The sequence below is a fragment of the Ictidomys tridecemlineatus genome, chromosome 2, assembly GCF_052094955.1.
Source record: "Ictidomys tridecemlineatus isolate mIctTri1 chromosome 2, mIctTri1.hap1, whole genome shotgun sequence".
Taxonomy (NCBI): Eukaryota; Metazoa; Chordata; class Mammalia; order Rodentia; family Sciuridae; genus Ictidomys; species Ictidomys tridecemlineatus.
Window position 1 is genome coordinate 227485987 of NC_135478.1, and position 24495 is coordinate 227510481.

The window sequence follows — 24495 nt, forward strand, 5'->3', positions numbered from 1 at the left end:
GGGCTGTGTTAACTGGTACATGGCTGAACCAAGGTCAGCCAGAGAGAAGGTGAGCTGCCCCTCCTCTCCCCTGGACATGCCTGACCCTGACCCTAACCCTAACCCTAATCCTAACCCTCACCCTAACAGTCCCGATGGGATCCTGCCTTCGGGCTCTCTCTCTCCTTACAGGGCCTGCCAGGCCGCCTCACCCTGGAAGAACAGGAAGACTGCCTGGGGTCCCGTCAGGCAGGATTAAATGATGGGGTTATAGGAGGATCCGAGAAACGACTGTCCAAGCCCCCTCTGCTGGGGGGGGGGAGCTTCTGGTCCCATGGGGAGGTGAGGGCTCAGCCAAGCCTCTGGGGAAAAGGCAACCCTGAATCAGCTCCAGGTCCTGGCCGTCCACTCTGGCACCAAGATGAATGGCACTGCGTGTCCACCATTGCCTGTGTGTGCAGGTGTGGGCTGGCACCAAGGGTGCCCTGGTTAAGGAGGGAATCTGCTGCACAGCCCCTCTGAGCTCTTGGTGAAGCCTTGTCCCTGAAGTACATCGGCACAGAGGATTTAGCAGCCACAGTGGAGACCCATCTGAAAAATATCGGTTACTGCCCTAGTTCTCGAAGTAAGGACATTACTGCCACCTCCAAGGTGAACTCTGAAGCAGTCTCATGCTGAGAATCCTCAGTGTCAACCCACCTACTCATGACCAGGTGGCCTCAGGCAGGGCCCCAACCCCTTCTGCAGCCTGAGGTCCACACCCACTGGACTTGGGCACCCTGGGCAGCTGTTGAGGCCACGGGCAGTGAGGAGGTCCAGGCTGAACCTCCTCTCTGAGATGGCAGACTTTACAGGCGGTAGGGAGCTGGCCGGGGAGCTGCCTCATGGGCTTCTCTCTTGTTTTATTTTTGATTGACAGATAATAACTATACAAATTGAAAGGGTACAATGAGCTGTTTTGATTCATGTGTACACTGTGCAAATACTGAATCAGGGTAATTAGCATGTCCATCACTTTAGACACTGATCATTTCTTTGTGGGGAAAACATTCAAAGTCCTCCCGTCTAGTTATTTTGAGATGAACAGTGTGTTATTGTGAACAATATTGTCCCTACTGGGGCACGGATCCCCTTCCTTTCTAACTGGAACAATGTACCTGTTCACCTACCTTCCCCTCCTGCCTCCCCTCCTACCTTCCCCTCCTACCTCCCCCACCTACCTCCCTTCCTACCTCCCCCTCCTACCTCCCCTCCTACCTTCCCCTCCTACCTCCCCTCCTCCCTCCCCCTCCTCCCTCCCCTCCTCCCTTCCCCTCCTACCTCCCCCTCCTACCTCCCCCTCCTACCTCCCCCTCCTACCTCCCCCTCCTCCTACCTCCCCCTCCTCCTACCTCCCCCTCCTACCTCCCCCTCCTACCTCCCCTCCTCCTACCTCCCCCTCCTCCTACCTCCCCCTCCTCCTACCTCCCCCTCCTACCTCCCCCTCCTCCTACCTCCCCCTCCTCCTACCTCCCCCTCCTACCTCCCCCTCCTCCTACCTCCCCCTCCTCCTACCTCCCCCTCCTACCTCCCTCCTCCCTCCCCCTCCTCCCTCCCCTCCTCCCTTCCCCTCCTCCCTCCCCCTCCTCCCTCCCCCTCCTCCCTCCCCTCCTCCCTTCCCCTCCTACCTCCCCCTCCTACCTCCCCCTCCTCCTACCTCCCCCTCCTCCTACCTCCCCCTCCTACCTTCCCCTCCTCCTACCTCCCCCTCCTCCTACCTCCCCCTCCTCCTACCTCCCCCTCCTACCTCCCCCTCCTCCTACCTCCCCCTCCTCCTACCTCCCCCTCCTACCTCCTCCTCCCCCTCCTACCCCCTCCTCCTACCTCCCCCTCCTACCTCCTCCTCCCCCTCCTACCTCCTCCTCCTACCTCCCCTCCTACCTCCCCTCCTACCTTCCCCTCCTACTTCCCCTCCTACCTTCCCCTCCTACCTTCCCCTCCTACCTCCCCCTCCTATCTCCCCTCCTACCTCCCCTCCTACCTTCCTCTCCTACCTCCCCTCCTCCTCCTACCTTCCCCTCCTACCTCCCCCTCCTACCTCCCCCTCCTACCTTCCCCTCCTACCTTCCCCTCCTACGTCCCCTCCTACCACCCCCTCCTACCTTCCCCTCCTACCTTCCCCTCCCAGGCTCTGGTAGCTGCTCTTCTTATTTTTTTTTTTCCCTTCTGCACCAGGGATTGAACCCAGGGGCTCTCAACCACTGAGCCACATCCCGAGTCCTATTTTGTATTTTCTTTAGAGACAGCGTCTCACTGAGTTGCTTAGCGCCTCGCTGTTCCTGAGGCTGGCTTTGAACTTGCAATCCTCCTGCCTCAGCTTCCGGAGCCCCTGGGATTACAGGTGTGTGCCACTAGGCCAGCTCTGGTGGCTGGCTTCTCTGGTGGATTATGACACCAAGCTGCACCAGTTCTGCCACATTGGGAGTTTACTGTAGCTCCTGCAGCTCCAAAGTCCACCTGGACCCTGCCCAGGGAGGAGGCACGGCCCCACCAGACATTCCTACCCTGCAGCAGGTGGCGCATCCTTTCGTATGCACTTAACCTTGGCCCCTCTTGCAACTCCATCCAACTGCTGAATGCAAATAGAATTCAGAATAAGCCTAGGGGGCTCTGACCACTCTTCCCCAAGGAGCTCAGCACACACATGCGCCCCACTGCCACCTTAACCGTACCCGAATACCCCACGCACCATGAGGTTGACGTTTTTATTCATATACCTTTCTTTGTCTATTTAAACTAACTTCACTGAGGTTTGATTGACATGTAGAAGGCTGTAAATATTAATGTATGTGACCCAAGGAGTCTGGGGATAAATGTGCACCCACAAAGCCGTCACCACCATCAAGGCCATAAGCACATCCACCACCTACAGAAGCTTCCTGGTGCTCCCTTTATTGTCATTTGTCACCACTTTCACGGTTAATTTTTCTGCTGGCATCAGACTGAACCACCCTGGGATCTGGAGGACCTCACAGGCACCCGGGACATCCCACTGACAGGAGCAGAACAAGGTCCTTCCCAGCTCTCTCCAGGACCGACCCCATGGTAGGCCACACATCAAGTCCTGACAAATTTAAGAAGAACCACAGGAAAGGAAACGGAAAATCTCTCAGGATTTGGGGGAAAAAGAGGAATAATTGCATTAAAATGGTGTTACTGAATGTCTTACAAATAATAGATCAAAATATTGAGAATACTGACTTTTACATTTCCATGAGTAATTTCGGAAGCCACGTTATATGCTTGTATATATAGACAGGGGATAAAGATGTAGAGACAGAGAGAGAGACAGATTTATGTGTCATCTCCAAAAGTTAACTGCAATTAGGTTATTTGCAAACCCTAAGAGGCTGGGAACATTTAATAGTTGCCTGGTTATTCATAACACCCTTTACCTTTGTGTGGACCTCCCAGTTGAACATACTAGTTTATAGAATAAAAAGCAGATCTGGAAGCTCTCAAAGGTGCACATGGCCATTATTTCCATTATAGTGCAAAGACTATTTCGCCAGGAGATAATTCAGGTCACAGTGGCAGTAGGTATGTTTTTGTAAAGATAAAATTAGATTTTCTCATTATTGCCATGAAAATAGAGAGAACACATTGTATTTCATTTTTTTTCCATTGCAGAGTCCAGAAGTAGATAGCAACATTAGTGATCCTGAAAAATACCAACAACTGCAGTGTGTGTGTGCACATGTGTGTGTGCATGTGTGTGTGCAAGTATGTGTGCGTGCTTCTAAAGCAGCAGGTGAGGCTGGCGGAGAGCTGGTGCCCAGCAGGGAGGATGGAGCCTTGCGGGTGCGCCTCTCTGCCAGCCTGGGCACAAGGGTGAGATGGGTCAGTCTCAGTGGTGATCACAGCCACAGAGCTTGGTGTGCAGGTGACAGAACTGCACAGTAGACAGGTCCTCTGTGAATACAGAACAAAACTGGGAACAGCCTGACTCCCAGGCAAGGCAACGTCTGAAAACTAGCATGGCCCTGGGGGACTGTGGCCACAGGGCCACCATTAGTGCAAACCGGTTTCACCAGATGCCTCACACCCAGAGGAGCAGAGCCCTCGTGGCCAGGGAAAGTCGAGCTGAAGGCCACAGCTCTGTGGTCAGTGCCTGTGCCCAGTGAGCTGCTGTCTCCTCACCCACTCTTCCCCAGGCTGACAGCAAAGCCCAGACTGGAATTTGTTAAAGGATGCTGACCTCTGTCAAAGCATATTTAAAAGGAGCTTGCCACGAGTGTTTTTTGTTGTTGTTTTATTTCTCATTACACAGAGTACAAAGCACAGCTGTGTTCAATCCCGATGGAGCGCATTTCCAGTTTCACACCAGGAACCCTTTAAATGTGGAAGGACTGCTTCATCGCAAATCCCTGAAGCAGGCTTTAGTCCAAAATTCAGTCAGAACGAGAAGCCTCCCTGTGCGTGTGGCCTTTCCGTCAGTCCCTCCTGTATCCACCACTCAGGAAGCAGAGGTGCTCACTGGAGCTCTGTCCCACAGGGCACCAGGATGCAGGTGACCTGCATGGTGCAGGGTGGAGGCCCTTCCTCGCTCAGGTGCAGAAATGGATCTTACATTAAGACAGAGGGGCTGCGGGGGCTTGTGGGTGGTAATTGCATCTCGGCTTGGGCCGAGAACAGGTTTTCATGCTTTGCCTTCTACTGTCGCCCCCAGAGGTGGAAACCTGTATTTAGCTTTTAATAGTGAACACAAATGGTTTGGCCCTGTAGTACGTGAGCCTCAAGGTACCCAGGGCCAGAGGAAATGATGGGGTCAAGATTTGTTGGGGATAAGAGGCCCACCCAGGCTCCCGCGTGGCTCCCAGGTCCTGTACGTGGCACACACAGCTCTCCTCACCCTCTCAGCCCCTTCTGATAACAGGCCTGGCCTCGGGCAGCACGCCCTCTGCCTCCCGCATGCCTCCTCCCATGGGGCCCTTTCCAGATCCCAGGAGGGAAACCCAGGTGGGTCCTTGGTCCCCGTGGTCCCCCTCCTGAGCTCCCTCGGGGCTTGGCAGTGCTAATGCTCCTGACCAATGGCTTGTGGCCCTCCCCCGTGAACCGCGCCTCTGGGCAGAGGCCTTCGCCCCACAGTGCCCCTGGGTTGCAGCGCGGAGCGGGCACAGGGCTCCTCCCTGGGCCCAGGGTCTGAGTGCTTCTTCTTGGTTGATTTTTCTTGGAGTAAACGGGGAACAGAATCACGTGCTCCAACCCCCTGTGTCCTTCGGAACCCTTGTATAGTGGGGAGCAAGCTCTCCTTCTGGGTCCGAATGTCCCTAAACCACCTCCTCGTGGTTGCTCATGAATCAACATGACTTAGAGGTACTCATGTAGCAGTGGAATAAAAAAACCCTAGAAATGGCTTTCCCCTTCTGTTTTCTCTTCACAACCCACCTTTAAAACCATGGGTGAGGGGAGCGGGGGCACCTGGGCTGGTGGTGAGGGGGGCACAGCAGCCTGCATCTGCCACCAGTGTCCCCAGGGTGGGGACAGCCTGTGGGGAGCACGGCCTGGCAGGGGCGCTGGGGGCTGAGGGGGAGGAGGGGCTGGTCAGTGAGGAAGACCCCTGGGGAGAAGAGGGCAGGGGTGTATTGGAGGGGGGCTTCCAGCATGGAGCTCCAGATAAGGGAAAATTGGAACGAACCCTATGTCGTTAGATTGAAACTGGGCTATTTATAAAAACCAAGTCGTCGTGTACGTATGAAATGATTGTATCCATATGAAAACTTTACGACTTATCCATGATTCACACAGGTCCATGAAAGACACGGGCATACGTGTAGGTAAAGAAATAAGCCCAGCGGTCAGCCCAGGGTCCTGTCGGTAACACAGACTCGTTCCCTAGTTCCCCACCAGCACCCTGAGCGCCCAGGTCTGTGCCGGGGCTCGAGGGAACGTCTGCAGCCACGCGGGAAGGCCCAGCCACACGGCACCCGTCAGGGTCGGGAACACCCTGCGGTCCCTTCTGTGAGGTTGCTGCCCAAGGTGTGGGCCAGGATGCCATCCCGAGGACGCTCTGAAACACCTCGCCTGCGGTTTTCCAAACGGCCTCGGCCGAGAAGTCAAGGAAAGACACGTGAAGGTTGGTGACAGCTGAACCCAATGTGGAATTTTGAACAGATTTTTTTTTCCTTTAAAAACTATTGAGGCCACTAGCAAAACTTAAGAGTCAAAGAATTCAATGTTGGTAATGCATCCTTGTTGACTTCCCGTTCTGGTGGGTGTGTCCTGGTTCTATAGGAGACCACTCTTGCTGCAGGAAGTACCATCAAAGCATCAGAGTGACTTGCTCTCAAATGGCTCAGGACAAACCTCTTTGTCCTCTAAGTTTTGGATTGTAAAAAAAAAAAAAAAAAATTAGCTGGGCATGGTGTAATCCCAGAGCTTTGGGAGGCTGAGGTCAGAGGATTGCATTCAAGGCCAGCCTCAGCAATTTAGCAAGGCCCTCAGCAACTTAAAAAGGGCTGAGGATGAGGCTCAGTGCTTAAGCACCCTTGGGTTCAATCCCTTGTATCAAAATTAAATAAATAAAATAAAAAATTAAGCACATAAATGTGCCTTTATGTGTAACACGTTTTTGAAATATCAACTATTTTGTAAGGAAAAGTTTTAATGACTGTTGCAGATTCGTGGAGCAGTTAAAGGGGCACATCCAAGTCAAAGCGAGAGCTTCCTCCTGAGTCTTGTCACTCCATGTCCCCCTCATCCAGCTTCACATCCTTCTAACTCTGCACCTTTAATCTCTTCCCCTGGTCTGTGCCAAGCAGCAGCCAGCACAAGGCACCAGGAGCCATTATCCCGGGAAGCGAGCTCTCAAACTCTGCTATGCTAACGAGTCACTCAGGGACCCTGCTTAAAATGCAATCCTCACCCTCAGAGACTCCGATTCTGTAGGTTTGGGGTAAGAACCAGAAAACCTTCTTTTTTTTAACAAGCAATCCAAGTGATTCTGACGTAGGTCATCCCTGGGCCAGACTTTGAGCAATACTGAACTTGATTAGTGGCCCTCGGTGGCACCTGACAGACATTGCAATTGAATGCCATGCTGAAGGTTGCACCGTGGAGTTACAGGCAGCTCAGACAGAGGGGCGGGGCATCTCCCAGCTGGCTGCAGTGCAGCCCCATTTAATTTTAAAACCGCAAATTAACAACCTCTGATAAAGTCGGAGCACCCAGGTGTTCTGAGACCTCAGGTGCACGTCTTGCTGACGAGACGAGGGGATTCTGCAGGACACAGAGGACTTGGGAGCGCTGAGTCAGGGAGACCACCTGAGAAATATTTCTACACCGTGAGCATCTGCTCTGTTGTCCTGGTTTGGAAGAGAGCGAGGACCACTCAGGGCCCTTTGGCTCCCGCCAGTGCTGGCTAAGGTCCCCTGAGAGTCTCGCTGGCCACCCGAGGCCACCAGTGTCCCCAGGGTGGGGACGGCCTGTGGGGAGCACGGCCTGGCAGGGGCACTGGGGGGAGTGGATGGGAGACCCTGCTGGAAGGAGAGGAGAATGTTTCGTGTTTTTCTCGTGGAAAACCCCACGGGAGTTTGAAAACATGCAGCGTGTCCAGAAGCGCCTCCAACGTGCTGGGCTCTAGGGCAAGCGCAGCCTGCGTGGAATCGGGAGGTTGAGCTTCAAGAGGAGCCAAGCCCTGACCCACCTCCTGCAGCTCTCTTGGTTGACAGAGGGGGAGAGGGAAGGAGCGGGATGTGGGGGGAAGGAGTGACGCAGCTTCCTTCTCCCGTCTTTGCGTTTTGAGAGTGTGGGTGTTATCTGGGGTAGCGACCACCGATCCTGGGCTGAGTCTCACCTGCGCTGTCTGCTGGGACCTGGACGTGACCGTGTGGCCATGCAGGTAGCGAGCTTCCCGGCACCAGGCAGGGAGAGCAAGTCACTCGCCCTGAGTGGGGGGGGGGGGACTGGCCACCTGCTCCTGTGGGTGGCACAGACTCAGAGAGGTGGAGAGGGTACACAGCAAGGCCGATGCAGGCCTCTCCCCTCCTCCTAGGCGCACATGCTCAGGGCCCAGGAGGAAAGGAAATTACATGAAAAACGGCTCCATCCCCATTCTGCAGCCCAGAGGAGACCTGAACATGGTGCCCATCACTGTGACCCCCGAGAACCGCCTTTAAATTGGTGCTCCCCTCTTCTTCCACAGCTGAGAGACTCCACTGGTCCCTGAGCAGATGGGGTGACCACTGATATTCGGGGTTGAGCTCCGACTCCAGAGTTGGGGACCCTGGACAGGCCCAGCAACAGGGCTGCGCTGACCTGGCCTTTGCCTGCGCTTGCTTCGTCTTCTATGAGGTTGTGGCGTCTGCTGGGCCCTGGAGCCAGGGAGGCCCGTGGCCGGGAGTCGTGAGCCGTGGGAAGAGCTGCTCACTGCTGCAGACTCTGGCGAAGACGGGGCGGGTGACGGGGCACCAGGGCCAGTGCCCAGGGCTGGCCTGCCACGAGCCTGCTCCCTCCCGCCTGACCCCTGGAGTCAGAGGTCCACAGCCGTTCATCTTGAGCTGGAAATGTCACTCCTGGGTCAGGAGAACCAGGGGTCCTGGCTCTCATGTCACCTGGAGGCTGCCCAAGTTCCTGTGCTCCCCCCACCCCTGGGGGTCCATGTGACCACCTGAAGGAGGAGGGGTCGGAGCTGGTTCACGGTGGGCTGCTCAGTGTGGGGAGCTGCACTGCGGCCAGGTTGGGAGTCTGGTTTTGAAAGACCGTTGCTGGCACCGTTCTGGACCTGCCTGTCCTCCACAGGTTTGGGAGGAGAAGTCACAGGGTCTTGACTTAACATCTGGGCAGCCGTCTTCAACGTGAACGCCACCTTATGAGGTAAGGTTCGCTTTCCTGTTCTTCCCCTGACCCGCACTCCCGCCCCCATTAGTGACCTCCCCCATGTACCATGGTCCCAAGCCAATCCCAGAGGGACAATCCCTTGACTCTGGGAAGCCCCCCGGAGCCATCGACCTGAGCCAATCCCATGCTGTTCCCACCCACCTATCTCTGACCCCAGACCCCCAGCCTCTCCCACAGCGCCACAGCTACACCGCCAAACCCCTGAACCCCCGACATCTCAGGCCTCTCTCCATCTAGGGACAGATGGCCTTACTGGTCAGCGCTGACCGATAACCCTTGTGTGGACTCTGCCTGGTCCCTCCTTCATTTCCCGCTCACCCCTCTCTTGCTCTCTCACTTCCCTTTCAGAAGTGGCCTGAGGTGAAAATATGTGCGTGTCCCCTGGCCAGTGGTCAGTGCCTGGACAGGTGATTCCCCACGGGGGACACCTTCCTCCCATTCAGGCTGGACTTGGCAAAGCTAGAGCTCTTGGCCCCCAGGGGATGTGGGTTCTTTCCAGGAGGTAGGGTAAGGGTCCCAGTGGGCATTTCTGGTTGCTGGTGGGCACTTTGACTCTGCGTCCCTAGGGGTCAGCAGTCGGGCAGAGGGGTTGTCCTCTTAGCAGCTAAGTGACCCTGCGAGCAGAGGAGAGGTTGCTGTTTAGGTGACACCAGGCCTGGGCTCCACTGGGGGTCAGGTGCTGGGCCTCTTGGAACATGCTTGCCCAGGCCTGGGCTCCAGTGGGGGTCAGGTGCTGGGCCTCTTGGAACATGCTTGTCCAGTCCTGGGCTCCAGCGGGGGTCAGGTGCTGGGTCTCTTGGAACATGCTTGTCCAGTCCTGACTGTGCCTGGGGTCTAGCGAGGCTGGGCAGGGGCCCAGATCCTCCAGTTTCGGTTTCCCAGGGCTAAAGCAGAACTCCGTTCCCTCCGGAAGCCCGAGATCCCGTGGTCAGCCGGGCCTTGCTCCGCTGAGACGGCCGGGAGGACGTTCTCTGCCTCACCCAGCTTCGGGCTCCTCGTCTTTGGCTTATGGATGGTCACTGCAGCCTCTGGCAGAGTGCCTCATCCTGGGCCCAACCAGTCACTTCCCAAAGAGCCCCATTCTGGGGGAGGGCGGGAGCACCCCGCTAGTGGACTCGCGGGGCTGCGGTCCAGGTCTCGGGGTGGGACACGCGCAGCCCAGATCTCAGGGCTGCCCTGCAGCAGGGGGCGGGGGTGATATTCTGTACATGTCACTTTCCTTTGTGTCTTTGTCATGGAACACCACTCCTGGGGTCAGCCCATCACCTCTTTTACTGACTCAGAGATGAAACTGAAGGTGTGACCCCTGCCGGACAGGAAGTCTCTGCTGGGCTTCTGCGTCTCGGTGGACCCTCTGTAGGACAGGTCTCTTCCCCTCCCAGGGAAACGATTCCGTCCTTATTTATGTGGAGCTCATCTCTGTTTCCACACGGGCGGGAAGTGACATTGTACTGAGGTCAGAGGCTGCCTCTGTCCTGTGCGATCGTAGAGCCCAGCTCCACGGCTGGCCACTGACAGAGGCCAGACACTCCTTTCAGGCAGGTCCCAGTTCCAGAGGTCCCTGCCGAGCATCTGCTCTCCGCTTCTAGGATGGCCCCTTGGAGGGCACCTCCTCAAGTGGGGACGCCGTCTGTGCATGGCAGCTGGGGGACAGTGAGCCCTGGCCATTAAGTTTCAACACGTGCCACAGCCCTGACTTTCTTTAGAAAACCAAAAGTACCAGCTGGTGCTCTTTTGTCCACAGGTGATTCCAACTTTAACCGTCTTAATTAAAAGGGTAATTGGTTAGATGACTTGCTGAGGTTCTCAGGCATGGATTCAGGCATGGCTGGATCCAGGAACTCAAATGTTAAATCCGGTCAGGATGCTCCCTTCCCATTCTGTCGCCCTCTATCTGAGCTGGCGGCCTCTGCTGGGTTCACAAGATCTGACTGTTCCAGTAACTTCAGAAACGGCGAAGAAAGTGCTCGACACACAGAAGTACTTTTCAAACTCTGAGGATGGCTCTGGGACCTTAGGGGTCCGTGGAAAGAGAGAGAGCCACTGGGACTCTTTATTCTTATATAGGGGTCACACAAGGGGAGGTTCCATGGAAACAGGGAAGAGGGGTGGGATTACAGAGGAACAGGTGGGCGGAGCTCAACCCCATGGTGACACCTGCTCCTGGAGCCGCCTCCTCATCCCAGCAGGAGGGCCCAGTGTACTGCGGGGGCAGTAACTGTCCAGCAGCCCTTCACCAGGACTTGGAGGGTGACATAGCTTCTGTCCACAGCGGCTCTGGACACCGTTCCCCTCCAGGATCCCTTCCCTTTAAAGACTTTGTTTTTATGAAAACGGGGCTCTGGTTCCACGTGGCAGACGTGTTGGGCCCAGTCTGGGAGCCAGCTTTGTTCATGATAAACCGTTCTGCAGGACGAGAGCCTGGCCCTGGGAGCGCCACCCCGTGTCCCTGAGCTGGACGGGGCTGGGTTTGGCGTCTCCCTGCCTGGGCAGCTGAGTGCTGAGGCCTGGGTCATGGGTCCCCCAGCAGAAGCTGGAGACACTCCACAGTCGGAGGACAGAATGGGGTCAGCGTGGTGCCCAAGGACGTGAACGTGCTGTGTATCAGGAAAGGGGACAGGGACGCCAGCAGGCCCTGCACCGGTGTCCACCGGTGTCCTGCAGCCCCGGGTGGTTGTGGCCTCAGGAAGGCAGGTGAACGGGGAGTCACGTGCTGGAAGACGTCTCAGCCTCCTTGGGAAGCCTCTTCAGGAAGCCTCGGACTCGGATCAGATGGCTAACCAGGATCGTCCTCATCAGGGCAGGCGCTCAGAGGCTTCCGCTTGGCGTCACGGCGCACTGTGGCCCAGTCACTGCTGGATCTCCTGCTGGGCGTTCCTCACAGGACCCGAAGCACTTAGTCCCTCCTGGTGGATGCCAATCAGTCCGCCCAGCGCTTCTCTGTCTGTGAGCTTAAAGCTGCCCAGGGCTGCCTTCACGGCACCCTCCCAGGGCAAGCCCGGCCTCTGGCTCCCTCTCCTCATGGACGAGGTGGGGGACTGCGGGCTTGGTAGACAGCATGCTCCCCTCCTGGCCTCTCCTCCCTCTTCCTCCTCCCCCTTCTCCTCCTCCTCTCCCCTCCTCCTCCTCTCCCCTCCTCCTCCTCCCTCTCCTTCTCCTCCCTCTCCCTCCTCCCTCTCCCTCCTCCTCCTCTTCCTCCTCCTTCTCCTCCTCCTCCTCCCTCCTCCTCTTTCCTCCCCCTCCTCCCTCCTCCTCCTCTTTCCTCCCCCTCTTCCCTCCTCCTCCTCCTACTCCCTCTTCTCCTCCCTCTCCCTCCTCCTCCCCCTCCCCCTCCTCCTCCTCCTCCTCCTCCTCCTTCTCCCCCTCTTCCTCCTCTTTCCTCCCCCTCCTCCCTCTCCTCCTCCTCCTCCTCTTTCCTCCCCCTCCTCCCTCTCCTCCTCCTCCCCCTCCTCCTCCCCTCCTGCTCCTCCTCCTCCCCCTCCTCTTCCTTCCCCTCTTCCTCCTCCCCTTCCCCTCCTGGTCTTCCTCCCCTCCCTCCTCCTCCTCCCCCTCCTCTCTCCAGGACCAGCTCAGGCCAGGTCCTCCCCTGTGTGTGAATCCCCTCAGATGTGCTCAGGCCCTGCCTGGCCCTCTCCAGGGACTGCCCTGGGCCCTCAGTGGGCTTCCTCCTCTTCCCTTGCTGATGTGGGCGGGAGGGGGACCAGCCCCGTCCCAGTCCTGACAGTGCACTGTGAACGCAGGAGCTGGCTTCGTGTTGCGCGGCCCCTTCTTCCTGTCTGTGTCCTGCCTGTGTGCCAGCAGGTCTGGGTCCCTGTGTGTGGCGTCCCGTCAGCTCCAGGGGCCACTGGCTTTGTTCCAGCTGCCGCTCGATGGCTGCTGGTGGAGAGGGCCCTCTCTGTCTTCAGAGGCTAGCCTCTGCCCTGTTCAGCCCTGGAGGACGAGAGCGTGGGGGAGAAGATGCCAATTTGTCTTTTTAATCCATGTGAATGCGATTTGATCAGTATCAGAATATTTTATTTCCATCGACATCTCACTAATTAAACATCCTAAATGCAGGAGGCAAAGGAAGGCCTTGGGCATAGAATCGTGACACCTTAACGTCTTCCTCCAGTGCTTTGTTCTGTTTGAACTTTTCACTTGTGATTGCTCTGCAGGTTAGATAAGAAGGTGTGATCTTCTCCTTTAGGCTCAGGGATATTAATTAGTCTGAATTCAGTTTATTCAGTGACTAAGACCCCCCACTTATATTTTCAGTATTTTGGCCTCAAAGATTCGCCTAACGTGAACACTGGTTCAAACCCGCTGCCTTAAAAGTAGGAGAGAGACCCATGGAATGTCAGCCCCTCTTTGCCCTGGCTCGCTCGTTCCTGCAGTGTCTGTCTCCAGGGGAAGCTGAGCCAGGGAGGAGGGAGGCAGCCGCTGGAACACTGCAGCTCCTTTGGGCTTGGAACATGGAAAGCGGAGGGATGCCTGGGGTTGCCCTGAGGGATTTTTGTTTTAGAGACTGTTGGCTGAATGCACTCTTTAAAACTTGAGGAGCAATTCATGAAACATGAATTAACCACCCTAAGTATGCACTTCTCTGGCATTTAGGACACTCAGTGTTGTACATATACCACCTCTGAAGTTTCAAAAAATTCACATCATCCAAAAAAACAAAAACAAAAACAAAAACACCCTGAGGTTTTCTATCAAGCCCTGAGCCCCCCATTTTGCCAGCCTTTGGCAAATACTGATCTGCTTCCTGTCTCTATGACTTACCTAGTGTGGGTATTTCATAGAAATGAAGTCATGTGATATATGGTCTTTCATTGTAGCATGTGCCAGAAGTCCACTCCTGTTCAGGGCTGCATAGCATTCCATGATGTGGACATAGCATGATATGTTCAACCATTCATGTGTGGATGGACGTGTGGGTTGTCTCCTTTCGGCTGGTATGCAGAGTGCTGCTATGATCATGAATGGGAACACAGTTGTCTTCAATTCTCTGTGGAATATACTTAGGGGTGGAGTTGCTCCTGAGAACCTGCCGAGCCATTCCAACAGTCTCTCCACTCACAGTCTGCACCGGCATGTGCAACACTGGCCAACACTGCTGCCTTCTGATTTTTAAATCATTACGGCCATCCTAGTGGGTATGAAATGGTACTTTGGTTGATTTTGATTTACCTCCCAATGACTCACGAAGCCAAGTTCCTCTCACGTGTTCTGTGCATCTTCTGATTAGAAACAACTTCCAACAGAGGCGTGTTGCCAGGTGAGCATTTTGCAAACATTCCCAGGGTTCAAGATATTCGGCAAAACCCCCTAACGTGCTTTCCTCCTGCAGCCCGTAAGCAGGCGCAGGGTGGGTGGGGTGGGCTGCAGGGACAGGAGGGCCGAGTCCTGAGTCTCCAGGGCAGCCCTGTCCCCTCCGACCAGGCCGCTTGAGCCCCGTGCTGCAGCGGGCGGGAACCTTCGCTCTCCTGGGGCTCAGGCATCCTTTCCCAGCTCTGACTGTCTTCCACCCTTCCCCAGGCGTGAGCCCAGGTAGAACTGGCCGGCGGTGCAGAGATGGAGCAGGGTCCCTGGGCACCAGTGACCGGTTTCCACGAAGAGGACTTGTGGGAGCAGCTGCAGCCTCAGACCGTCCCTTTTCATCTCCTCGCCGACACTTCAGTGCCCGTTTGAACTTCCCGAGTGTCCGGCCGACGACTTTGACCCCCCACCCCCCTGTCGCGGGGCAGGAGGGGCGTGCTGTGTGCCTCAGGACGGGGTCACAGAGGTCAGCCGGTGCCTTCTGTGGTTGTTCAGACCGTGGCCGGCCCTCCTTGGAGACCTCTTTTGCAGAGTGAGGTCCAGTGGGTGGCCCTGTAGGTCCTGTGGTGTGGCCTTGCTGTCCCCTCCTCTCCTCAAAAGCTGTGAGTCCTGGTCACGCCGCCCACTTTCACGTGGCGCCTCGGGAGCTCCTCTGCCGACTGCCCAGCGGTGCGCTCTGGGCGAGGACCACCCTTGATCCCTGGGGCACCTGGCTCCTTCTCACCTGGTCTCAGCCCACGCCACCCAGAGAGGCCCTGCAGGCCTGTTGGAGGCCGTGATCAAGTCAAGATGGCGCCTGGCAGTTTGCCAGGAGGAGTGGTTTGTGAGGCAGCGCCACCAAGCCATTAGGATGGTGGGGACTCCTTATTGGCTGGTTGCTGTATCTGTAGGGGAGCAATGCTATGACTGGATGATGCTGATTGAGTCAAGCTGTGTGTAATCAGTTAGGTATATATACCTCTGCTGTTCCGCAATAAAGCAGTTCCCGCTTCAACCTTCACAAGTTGCTTGTCACCTCCCGGTTATTTTGCCCAGCCGGACTGCGGCAAGTGGTGGCCCATACGGGGAGCTCCGGGATGCTCGGGGGTAAGTGACAAGGTAAGCTGCCTGTCCCTAGAAATAGATAGAACAGGAGAAAAGCTGCTCGCCCCTGAGGAAAAGATAGGGCGAGAGGATGGATGGACATGTCAAGAAAATAGAAAAATTGATACAATGTGTTTTTGTTTTGTTTTGTTTCGTTTTTGTTTTGTGTTATGCTAGTGTTTTGTGTTGTCTTTGTTATGGAAATATGGGATCAGAAGTCAGTAAAAATCAAACCGAAAGGGTGTTAAGTAATTTGCTAAAGGAAGGAGGCACCCAGTAAAACCAAGAACAGTCAGGGCATACGTTGATACGATACAAAAATGTAGCCCGTGGTTCTTTAAGGAGGAGTTGTTGATACCACAATGGAACCATCGTGGTGAAGATTTAAAGAAGATAGAAAAGAAAAGCCCAGGGACTCTGCCAGTTGGCACATTACCATTGTGGACATTGATACGTTCTTGTTTGCTTAGTCCAAAGCCTTCAGTTCAGACTATGGTAGAGGAAGGAGAAGACATCTTAGATCAAGTAAAAGAGGAAGTCTCTCGAGCTAGTCAGACAGGAGAAGAAAGTTTAGAGGAGGAAGGGCCATCAGGGGAGGAGTTACAACGGGAGGATGCTACTAACACCTTTCTATCACCAGAGGCCATAAGTGTCCAACCAACAGCTCCACCCATGGAGACGACATATGCTGGGTGGCCCCCAACCCCCATAGTTGATAGATGGGATCCTGAGACAGGACCTCGAGGCTTAGCATGCCCTGTATTTGAGGATGAGGGAGGGCAGCAATATCACCAGGCTTTGGATTTTAAAACTGTAAAGCAGTTTAAGGAAGCTGTAGCAGCCTATGGTCCTCAAGCCTCTTCTACCATAAGCATGATTGAATCCATTACAAATTTAAACTCGACACCAGCAGTTTGGGCTAGCCTGTGCAAGGCTGTGCCAAATGGAGGACAATATCTATTATGGAAAGTTACTAATCAGGAATTGTGTGTGGAGACTGCCAAGTGAAATGCAGCAGCCGGGTATCCACAAAAAAATCGAGATATGTTACTAGGAGAGGGACCTTATGAGGGTCAGCAGCAACAAGCTGGATATGATCCTGCCATATACTTACAAATTGCTTCAGCTGCCATTAAGGCATGGAAGACTTTACAAGGACAAGGAGATTTACAAGGTCAATTATCTAAGGTAATACAAGGAGCTAATGAACCTTATGCCGAGTTTGTGGATAGGCTTATACAAACAGCAAGCAGAGTCTTTGGGGATACAGAGCAAGCAATGCCATTAATAAAACAACTAGCTTATGAACAAGCCAATAGATGGTGTAGGGAGGCCATTAGACCTTGGAAATATAAAGACTTAAATGCATACATTAAATTGTGTAGAGATATTTATGAACAAGTGGTACAGGGGCAAGTCTTGCCAGCTGCAGTAACCCAAGGAGTATAACAGGCTTTAGGTGCCAGGCCAAAAACATGTTATAATTGTGGTCAAGCAGGACATTTTAGAAGGAATTGCCCCATAGGAGGAGGGTTTAAAACAAACTACAAAGCTGGGGATGATCAAAAAGGAAATATACCAGGTGTTTGCCCATGATGTCGTAGAGGAAAACATTGGGCTAGTGAATGCCGTTCTCAGACTACTGTAGAGGGTACTCCATTGCCAAAAAACGGACGAGGGGGCCTGATGCCCTGGGGCCCACAACTAAAAATATACGGGGCATTGAAGGAACCAGCAACACCATCAGGGTAGCGCCCAGGACACATTATCCGTTAACTCCCTTATCAGACAAACCAGAGGGAGTGCAGGGTTGGACATCTGTGCCTCTGCCGGAGCAGTACTAACTCCAGAGATGGGAGTTCAAATCATTCCCACAGGGGTAAGAGGGCCTCTTCCCCAAGGAACAGTAGGCTTATTGTTAGGATGCAGTTCTTCTACACTAAAAGGACTTATGATAAGTTCCGGGGTAATTGATCCCGATTATGAAGGTGAGATAAAAATTATAGCCAGTTCTCCAGGAGGTATTATCAGTAATTTCACCAGGAGATAGAATAGCACAGTTGCTAATAATATCCAGCCTACATGATAAATTTTCCAGCCATACTATAGAAAGAGGTTCCAGGGGATTAGGCTCCACAGGTGTAGATTGGGCTACGCTTTCTTTAAATTTAGATTCTCGCCCTATGTTAAACTTAACTATTCAAGGAAAAAATTTCAATGGACTGCTAGACACAGGTGCAGAACTTAGCATCATATCTCGTCCAGAATGGCCGAAACATTGGCCATTACAACAAGCCACTCAAATGCTTCGAGGCCTAGGAGTGGCGACTAATCCCCATAGAAGTGCAATGGTATTAGGTTGGAAGGATCCTGAAGGATGTGAAGGAACTATACAGCCATATGTATTGGACCATCTTCGTATAAATTTATGGGGACGAGGTCAATTAGGACTAATATTAACAAATAACATTCCACATATCAATCAAAATGTGCCCACTATTATGGCTGGACAAGGTTTTAGGAAAGGAAAAGGATTAGGAGAACAAGGACAAGGTATAGCAGCACCAATACAAATAGATCAAGGAATAGAGAGACATGGATTGGGTTTTCAGGAGGGGTCACTGAGACAATAAAAATTACTTGGAAATCAGAAAGACCAGTATGGGTTCCTCAGTGGCCCCTGACTAAAGAAAAGATACAAGCAGCCCATGACCTGGTCAAACAACAATTAGCGGAGGGACATATACAACTTTCTGTATCTCCCTATAATACTCCCATTTTTGTTATTAAAAAGAAATCTGGCAAATGGAGACTATTACAAGATTTAAGAGCCATTAATAACAAAATGGTTATCATGGGACCTGCTCAATCGAGGATTCCTCAATTGTCTGCTTTGCCAAAAACATGGTATGTTTTAGCTATAGATATTAAAGATTGTTTTTTCTCCATTCCAATTCATCCTGAGGATAGTCCACATTTTGCATTTACTGTCCCTGAGCTGAATCATGAAGGTCCTGATCAGAGATATGAATGGAAAGTACTCTCTCAAGGGATGGCTAACAGCCCAACTATGTGTCAAATTTATGTTAATAAAGCAATCCAGCCACTTAGAAATCAAAATCCTGAACTACAAATATTCCACTATATGGATGATGTATTGTTAGCACACAAAGATAAAACACATTGCTAGAATATTATGCCACACTTACAAACTTATTAAAAATTATAATCTAGAGATAGCAATAAAGTACAATTATATTTTTCAATTAATTATTTAGGAGTTCTATTATCCTCAACTATGGTCCGCCCACCAAAAATTCAAATATGAGTAGATCAACTTAAAACACTTAATGACTTTCAAAAATTGTTAGGAGACATAAATTGGATAAGGCCTTATCTAGGTATACCAACAGGAGAGTTGGGAACTTTATTTGATATCTTAAAAGGTCCATTGGATCCAAATTCACCCTGCATGTTAACGCCTGAAGCAAGAAAGACATTAAAATTCATTGAAACATATATGGAAAATATGCATTTGGATAGAATTGATATAAGTTTGCCTCTGTTATTTATTGTACTACCAACAAAAAATATTCCTACAGGAGTATTTTGGCAAGAAGTTCCGTTATTATGGATACATTTATCTTATTCACCTAACATTATTCTTACTAGGTATCCTGAGGCTATGGGACAATTAATACTCAAAGGAATAAAAGCAGCAAAGGGAGTGTTGTAATTTCTCCTAATAAAATTATTACTCCATATATTATGGATCAAATTGATGAGTTAGCTAATGAGTTAAATACTTGGGCAATAATCATGTGCAAATCTATTTGTTCATTTGATAACCACTTACCATCTAATCCTTTGTTGTCTTTTTGGTCCTCACATCCTGTAATTTTTCCAAATATGACAAGAAAAACCCCTATCATGAATGCTCCAATAATATTTACTGATGGGTCAAATAATGGTACAGCAGCAATAGTTACCCCTGATCAAGCTTTTACATTTTTAGTACCCAAACAATCAGCTCAAAAGGTAGAGCTTAATGCAATATTACAAGCTTTTGTGATATTTAAAGATTCTGTATTTAATTTATTTTCTGACAGTTAATATATAGTTAATGCTATAATATCCCTTGAAGATGCTGGTAGGATTTTCCCTTCCTCTACTGTTTTCTATTTGTTTTCCACTATCCAAAGTCTAATTTGGTACATAAAAGATCCATTTTTCATAGGACATATCAGGGCACATACAGGATTGCCTGGACCCCTTAGTTCAGGCAATAATTTAGCAGATAAAACTACACATGACATACATTTTTTTTCAATACTAGAAGAAGCTACAAATTTTCACAAATCCTTCCATGTCAATACTAGTACTTTACAAAAGTGTTTTAAAATAACTAAAGAACAAGCTAGACATATAGTAAAACAATGTTAAAATTGTGTGACATTTTTACCACAAGTTAATCTTGTAATCAATCTTAGAGGACTGATACCTAATCATATATGGCAAATGGATGTCACACATTTGCCAGAATTTGGAAAAATTAAAATATTTCCATGTTACAGTTGATACTTCTTCCGGATATTTGATGGTCTCCCTTCATGCCGGAGAAAAAACTAAAAGCATTATATCTCATTGTTTACAAAACTTTGCCACTGTGGGCATTCTAAAACAGTTAAAAACAGATAATGTCTACTTCTTTTAAGCAATTTTGCTCATCATTTGGCATTACTCATATAACAGGAATTCCGTATAATCCACAGGGACAAGGTATAGTTGAAGAGCTCATCAAACTATTAAAATGTACTTACTAAAACAAAAAGGGGGAATTGGGAAGGGGTATATATCCCCCAAAGATAAACTTAACATAACCCTTTTTACTTTAAATTTTTTAAATTTGGATTTATCAGGGCTCAGTGCTGCGGAAAGTCACATTTGTCCAAAAAATGTACATAAGCCCAAGGTACTTTGGAAGGATATTATGACTGGACAATGGAAAGGTCCTGACCCAATGATTGTCTGAAGTCAGAGGTCTGTTTGTGTGTTTCCACAGGGAAAACAGTAGCCGATTTGGATTCCAGAGAGACTAACTAAAGCGATTTCTACACACCAAAAAGAAGATGATTTGGCTCAAATCCATAACAGCTGATATCCAGAACTCCAGTTTAGCTATCCTTACATCTGCGACAATGGTTCTCCCACACCTGGAGGCTAATGAATAATGAGCACCATTGAGGTCTATTTCAAATGTAAAAAACCTTGAGGCTTACTTGTGGGAATACCTTCAAACCCATATGCAAGTTATTAGGGAATCAAACTGTAGGAAAGTTCTGGCCCATAAATAATACCTATGCTGGATTTGGTATTACGGGAGTTACTCCTAGGTTTAGTAGCAAGAATAGCTTGTATGGATATTTCACCTGTAGTATTTATAAAAGGAGGATCGATGTTTAATGGGTCTTACAATTATAATACCAGTACTATGTTTGAGACCAAACGTAGTACTGGTATTATAATTTATTTATTTACAAATAAATAAGACTAAATATATAGATTTTAAACCTACTCCTGTTTGTTTACATTCACCTTTCCTTTTTATTATATCTAATAATTCTGTTCAGGATATTGTATTAAATTGTTCAGAAAATTGTTTTCTTAGTGCCTGCTGGAATGCTACACAATTTTCTTTAGCTATCATTGCCAGAATTCCTACCTTCATCCCAGTGCCAGTGAAGACAAAAATAGAAGAATTTCCAGTATTACTGAAAACCAAACGAGACTTTGGAATTACAGCTACCATCATCCCATCTGTTGCTGTTTCTGCTGCTGCTGCAGCTTCTGTGATAGCTATCACACAAACTGTACAAACTGCTGCATCAATAAATAATGTAACTCAACAAGTAGCACAAGCTTTACAAACACAAAACATTATTGATGATCATCTTAGAAATGAAATTCTGATGCTCAACCAAAGAGCCAATTTACTTCAAGAAGAAATAGACATATTAATGGATTCCTCTGCTTTAAGCTGCTTACAGAACTTACCTGGACTGTTTATCACTTCTATGCATTATGAACTAATCTATTGATACAACAAATTGTAACTCTTAATAGTACCAGGGTATCTTTGCTGACAGTGTCATTGGTGGTATAATTTTTCCAAGGAGCCATCAATGGCTTGGTATCATGGCATTTTGTATCCTCCTCCTTCTGCTTGTGGCAGGTTGTTTATGTTGTTTGTGTAAATTACACAGCAACAAAAAGAAACCACTATGGTCATTAAACAGGCCATGATGTCTCTAGAAACAGGGCAAGATCCGCAAGTATGGCTAAATATATTGGGCTGGTAGTCAAATACAGGTAAGATCCAATTACAATGGTACCAACCTAAGCCAGGAGGCTGATGATTTGAGGTCAGACCATCCAATGACGGGTAAGGACCATATGTAGTATTGGACAACCTAAAACAGGCACAGTCCCTAAACCACATACTTGTTGTTTAATAAAACAAAAAGGGGGAGATATTGGAGGCCGTGATCAAGTCAAGATGGCGCCTGGCAGTTTGTCAGGAGGAGTGGTTTGTGAGGCAGCGCCACCGAGCCATCAAGATGGTGGGGACTCCTTATTGGCTGATTGCTGTATCTGTAGGGGAGCAATGCTATGATTGGATGATGCTGATTGAGTCAAGCTGTGTGTAATCAGTTAGGTATATATACCTCTGCTGTCCCGCAATAAAGCAGTTCCCACTTCAACCTTCACAAGTTGCTTGTCACCTCCTGGTTATTTTGCCCAGCCGGACTGCGGCACAGGCCAGTGGCCAGTCAGGTGGTCAGTCCCATGCTCCTTCCCGGCACTCACTGCCCTCTGGAGCCTCAGGGCTCCTGATGGTCAGCCTGTCTCCTGGTGAAGCCCGAGCTCCTGCACTTTGCAGCCATGTCCTTCGGGGAGCTTGTCCATCGGAGGCCGTGGGGGAGGGTGTGCGCCAAGAATGCACGGATCCCGCCACCCGGGCTCAGTGCCCTCCTCACTCTGGGCTCTGTAAGCACTAGAGCAGGCAGGGTGCTGCCCCGTAGGAGAGCCTCACCCACCTGTCAGTCCCCACGCCTGGCCTCCCTGACACCTGGAGATGTCACCTGGTCTCACCCCTTCCTCCTGGTCCCCCAGTGCTGGGCAGGCTGGACCCCTGCGGAGACCGGGGACCCTGGTGGGGACCTGGGCTGGAGGCTGTGCTATCCAGGACACTGCTGTGTTCATCTTTCTCTCCGATCCCCCTGTGGCAGCCTAGGGTCTCAGCCACTGGCCTCATGCAGGCCCCCTGCCCTGTGGCCAGCGTGCCCAGGGGGTGTGAGCAGCACAGCCACCACCGTCATTCATGGCTTAACACTTGACGCTTCCTCTTGGCAATCGTTTTCATCGTGGTTGGGAACTGGACTCGGGCAGGCTCGGCTTGTGCAGGCCACAGCTGCTGCTGGCTTCCAGAACTCTGCGGGGGCCCAACGAGGATTTCTTTCCATGGGACTATAGCAATTCACTCTCTTAACTAAGGGGGTCATATTTATTTATCCACACTCTTGTAAACACTATTGTCTTAAACATTTTTTTGCATAAAGGGATTGCCATTGAAAATGTATTAAGTTCTACATGCTTCTTAGAGCATGGCACATGCAGGTATCAGTAGCATACAGGTGGCAATTAAAGCCACAGGACTTGGCAGAATGACATCACCCAGGGCTGGAGTGTGGTTAAGGCTCTCTCCTGGACTGCAGTGGACCAGTCCTCGATCCTGCTCTGGGCTTTATTTTCTCTCGCTGTATAGTATTTTTCCCTATGCCAAAACTCATTGCTTTATTTACTATAACTTTATCCCAAGTCTTGATTTCTGTGAGGTTTGGCCACCTGTGATGTTTGTAGGCTGATAGGAAAAATCCAATCAGAGGAGAGAATGAGGATGAGATCCACTGGCTTTGCCCTGGATGGGGAAGGTGTTTGTGCCCTGTGACAGATGAGAAGGAAAATGCAGGTTAGAGGTTTCTATTATGTCCCGTTTATCTATTTGGATAGAAATTACACTGAATTTATTAAAAAGAAATTGATGTAACTGCTTCTCTGTGAATAACGTATGCCTCTGATCTTTCCCCTTGTCTTATCACAATGGCTAGCACTGCCAATTTCTTTTACCAGATATTACTGGGCATATGTGGTGGGGATATGCTCAGTAGCTATACTGTCTGTGGATTTAAGGTTAAGGGAATTCCTTCTATTTTTGCTGAGAATTTTTGTTTTTAAAATCATGAGTTAATGCATGTTACTCTGCATTGAAAGAAAGTCCTTCCCATTTGACAAATGGTCTCATGCACTAGAAAGCACAAATAAAAATTGATTCAGTAACTCTAAAAATGGAGTAGGGAAATGTTTCTTCCTATACATTTAATTTTTAAAAAATCGTTAAGTCATTCATAAATTTATGTTTTTGATTAAAGGAAAATTACAACTGTAGAGATATAGGAATATATATATATAACAAAGAGTAAAATGCCCTTCAAATATGACCCATACCTACATATTTCACTAATAACAGCTGTTCAATGTTCATCCCTTTAGACCTTTTCAAAAATATCATTTAGCTGGGGATATGGCTCAAGCGGTAGAGCACTCACCTGGCATGCGCGAGTCACTGGGTTCGATCCTCAGCACCACATAAAAATAAAATAAATATATTGTGTCCACCTAAAAGTAAAAAATAAATATATTTAAAAAGTCTAAAAATATCATTTATTTGAACATTTCCTTCCCGATTGATTTTCAGGTTTTTTTCCCCAAATTCTCCAGCAATTTTACTACTAGGTATATATACAAAGGAAATAAAATCAATGTCTACTGGCTTTTGGATGGAGATGTACATATATTAACATGTGAAGAAAAGTATTCATTGATTCCTATTGTATGAAAAGTATTAACCAAGAATGAAAGTTGGCTTTGCTTTTTATTGATCTTTTCTGTATTAAAAATCATGTTGTGATATATTTCATCTTAAATCTTAGACTAAGATGAGTTACACTTAGAAATTCTTATTGTAGAGCCAGCCTGCATTACTGTAATATATCCTATGTGGTCATGATTCATCAATTTTAGAAATGTTAATGACTTTTGGCCAGTTTAAAATTTAAGATTGTTACACTGATGTTCATTATGTAAGATTGGTCTGAAGAATTTCATTGTAACTCAATCTTTATTAGAACTAGATATCAA

At 50.0% G+C, this 24495-nt stretch overlaps 1 long non-coding RNA gene across 2 annotated transcripts in view; it reads left to right on the forward strand.

The window, feature by feature from the left end:
- LOC120891782 (uncharacterized) overlaps window positions 1-22007 on the forward strand; it is a 48537-nt gene extending 26530 nt beyond the window's left edge. The window contains exons 3-7 of one of the 2 annotated variants that reach the window (XR_013435522.1): window positions 4289-4569; window positions 5767-6094; window positions 8758-8832; window positions 14374-15252; window positions 20300-22007. This is a non-coding gene — a long non-coding RNA (uncharacterized LOC120891782). The remainder of the gene's footprint in view (window positions 1-4288; window positions 4570-5766; window positions 6095-8757; window positions 8833-14373; window positions 15253-20299) is intronic. The other variant, XR_013435523.1, reaches the window with a different exon arrangement.
- The last annotated feature ends 2488 nt before the right edge of the window (window positions 22008-24495 follow it).